The sequence below is a fragment of the Neoarius graeffei genome, chromosome 2 (assembly GCF_027579695.1).
Source record: "Neoarius graeffei isolate fNeoGra1 chromosome 2, fNeoGra1.pri, whole genome shotgun sequence".
In the NCBI taxonomy this organism is placed as follows: domain Eukaryota; kingdom Metazoa; phylum Chordata; class Actinopteri; order Siluriformes; family Ariidae; genus Neoarius; species Neoarius graeffei.
In genome coordinates this window covers 93772800-93776374 of record NC_083570.1, presented here as the reverse complement: position 1 = coordinate 93776374, position 3575 = coordinate 93772800, and positions in this window count along the sequence as shown.

Below are 3575 nucleotides of genomic sequence, written 5' to 3'. Positions count from 1 at the left end.
GACAGCTTCTCCCGCCAATGCTACCCCGGGGCTTTCCCCAGACAGATTACTGCAGGACCCACTCCTCACTATGTGCGTCATTAACTCCTTAAAACCCAGCCAATCAGTCCCCCAAATCAGCGAGTGGGTGAGACGAGGGTTAACCACCGCCTTTACACTACGCTTTTCCCCTTGAAATAGAATGTAGACAGACACCAAAGGGTAGTCGTGAACATCCCCGTGCACACACAACACCTTCACCACTCGTGCTCTCTCCAATGCCTCACGTTGCACCAGGCTTTGGTGGATTGAGGTCTGGTTACAGCCGGAATCCACCAAAGCCTGGTATGTATCCCCTTGGACACTTACCAATATACGATATGCTCTGGTCTGATTGAGGGTGGTTTCTGGCGCATCAGGGACCTGGACCACTGTGCCCACCTCCATCGCGGAGCACTGATGTTGGAGATGTCCCGGCTCCCCGCAGCGCCAGCACACCAGCCCAGGCTCTCCCTCTGCACCAGTGTTATGGACATCACTCACCTGGGGGGAGGAGACACAGACAAGGAAGGGGAAAATGGGAGGACACCACGGGTGCGCCAGGCTGGCTGGGGGGAGCCGGCCCCCAACTCCATAGTTGGGGAATAGGGTGAGGACGGGAAGCAGAGGGAGAGGGAGAGAGAGAAGAGAGAGAAGAAGAGGAGACATGCCTTCCTGCCATCGGAACTGCCGCCATGTGGTCCTCTGCCAGCTCGATAGCTTAGTCCAGCGACGCCGGGCAATGACACTGGACCCACTCTGCCATTCCTTCTGGAAGTCGCGCAACAAATTGCTCCAGTGTCACCAGGTCAATCACTCCCTCAGCATCGCAGTCGTCTGCCCTCAGCCACCGCTGGCAGGCGTCCCGGAGTTGTTGCCCGAATGCGAACGGTCGGCCGACCTCCTCCAAATGCAGCGAGTGGAAGCTCTGCCATTGTTGCTCTGGGGAACGGCCGACACGCTGGAGGATGGCTTGTTGGAGGTCCGCATACACGAGCCAGCTGTCGGTGGGGAGCTGCAGCATGGCCAGTTGTGCCTCACCTGTCAGCAAGGGGAGGAGGCGTGCCGTGCGCTGATTGACCGGCCAACCCCATGCCTCCGCTGCTTGCTCAAAGAGCACGAGGAAGGCTTCCGGATCATCGTGTGGACCCATCTTCGTTAGGGTGAGGTGGGGAGGATCTGCTCCGGTGGTGGTCGTGGGCCCCGCCGACGCGAGCAGGTGCCGGAATGCCTGACGGTCTTCCTTCTGGGCCAGCACCAAGGCTTCGAACCGTTGTTCTTGCTCCTTCTGGAGGGCGATCAGCACTTGGTGCTGGTTCTTCTGGGCTGTGGAGAGGGCATGGATCAGTTCCTTGAACAGCGAGGACTCCATGGGGCTGTTCCCTGCATCACTGTAGCGAGACCCTGATGTTGGTGGAGCACAGAAGAACGGCAGGCTGTTTGCATCTTAATCACTTCCTTCATTCTTGCTTTTCAGCACACAACTCACACTCTTTCTCTCACACACACAGGCTACTAGCAAGCCCTTGGCACTGACCTCCCCTTCTCACTCTCCTTTTATAGGGTGTGGTCACTGGAGGAGACACACAAACACACATTAATTGACAACAGGTATAGTGACATGACCACTCACCTTCCCTGACTCCGAGTATCTCATCTCATCATCTCTAGCTGCTTTATTCTGTTCTGCAGGGTCGCAGGCAGGCTGGAGCCTATCCCAGCTGACTACGGGCGAAAGGCGGGGTACACCGTGGACAAGTCGCCAGGTCATCACAGGGCTGACACATAGACACAGACAACCATTCACACTCACATTCACACCTACAGTTAATTTAGAGTCACCAGTTAACCTAACCTGCATGTCTTTGGATTGTGGGGGAAACCGGAGCACCCGGAGGAAACCCACGCGGACACGGGGAGAACATGCAAACTCTGCACAGAAAGGCCCTTGCCGGCCACGGGGCTCGAACCCGGACCTTCTTGCTGTGAGGCGACAGTGCTAACCACTACACCACCGTGCCGCCCGACTCCGAGTATACATATATATATATATATATATATATATAAAACAAAAAAAAATTTATCAGTTTCAACAATTAATATGGTGTGTTTGTACTATTTTCAATGAAGTTTCCATGATTTACAACTCATTGCATTCTGTTTTTATGTTTTACACAGCTTCTCAACTTTTTTGGAATTGGGGTTTTATAAAACCAGAATCAGAATTACTTTATTAATCCCTGGAGGGAAATTCAAATTTGCTACCAAGCTCCTGAATCAAAGAAGAAGTAAACATGTCTAAAAATAGAATATAAAATCGTCTGAAAAAAGAATAAATAAAAATAAAATAAATTTAAATAATTCAATAACTTAAGTAAAAGCAAAATGAAGTGATTTTATATACAATGATTCCTATATACATATATTGCACCTGAGTTAAGGATACAGTATACATGGTAAGACAGTGTACCACAGTTATACAGTGGCATTGTACAGCTTAACTGCAGCAGGTAGGAATGATTTCCTGTGTCTCTCAGTTGTGCAGCGTGGAAGAATCAGCCGTTTACTGAATGTGCTCCTGTGGCTGATCAGCTCCTCATGTAGAGGGTGGGAAGGACAGTCTAAGATTGTTTTTATTTTGTACAGTGTCCTGTTCTCCAACACCACTGTCAGACAGTCCAGTTCCATGCCTACAACATGGCCGGCCTTCCTGATGATCTTATTGAGTCTGTAAGTGTCCTTCACCTTCAAGTCGCTGCCCCAGCAGACGACAACATACAGGATGGCACTGGCCACCACAGACTCATAGAACATCCGCAGCATCATTTGGCAGATGTTGAAGGACCTCAACCGTCTCAGAAAATAGAGACAGCTCTGGCCCTTTTTGTATACAGTGTCCACGTTTTTGGACCAGTCCAGTTTATTATCCAAGTACACCCCCAGGTACTTACCATATATTCCTCCACCACGTCCACACTGACCCCTTGGATGTTAACAGGGTTCACCGGAGCCCTGATTCTCTTCAGATTGACCACCAGTTCTTTCTTCTTTGTCACATTGAGCTGTAGGTGGTTCTTCCTGCTCCATGTGACAAAGTTGTCCACCACCATCCTGTACTCATGCTCATCACCACCAGTAATACGTCCAACCACTGCAGAGTCATCAGAAAATTTCTGGAGGTGGCAGGTCTCTGTGCAGTAGTTGAAATCAGTGGTGTAGAGAGTGAAAAGGAAAGGAGAAAAGACAGTCCCTTGCGGAGCCCCGGTGTTGCTAATCACTCTGTCTGACACACAGCACTGCAAGCGCACGTACTGTGGTCTGCCAGTCAAATAATCCACAATCCAGGACACCAGTGGGGCATCCACCTGCATCGCTGTCAACCTCTCACTCAGCAGAGCCGGCCGGATGGTGTCAGAAGCACTGGAGAAATAAAAAAACATGATCCTCACAGTGCTGGCTGGCTTGTCCAGGTGGCCGTAGACTTTGTTGAGCAGGTAGATGATTGCGTCCTCTACTCCAAGACAGGCCTGGTAGACGAACTGAAGGGGGTCAAGAAG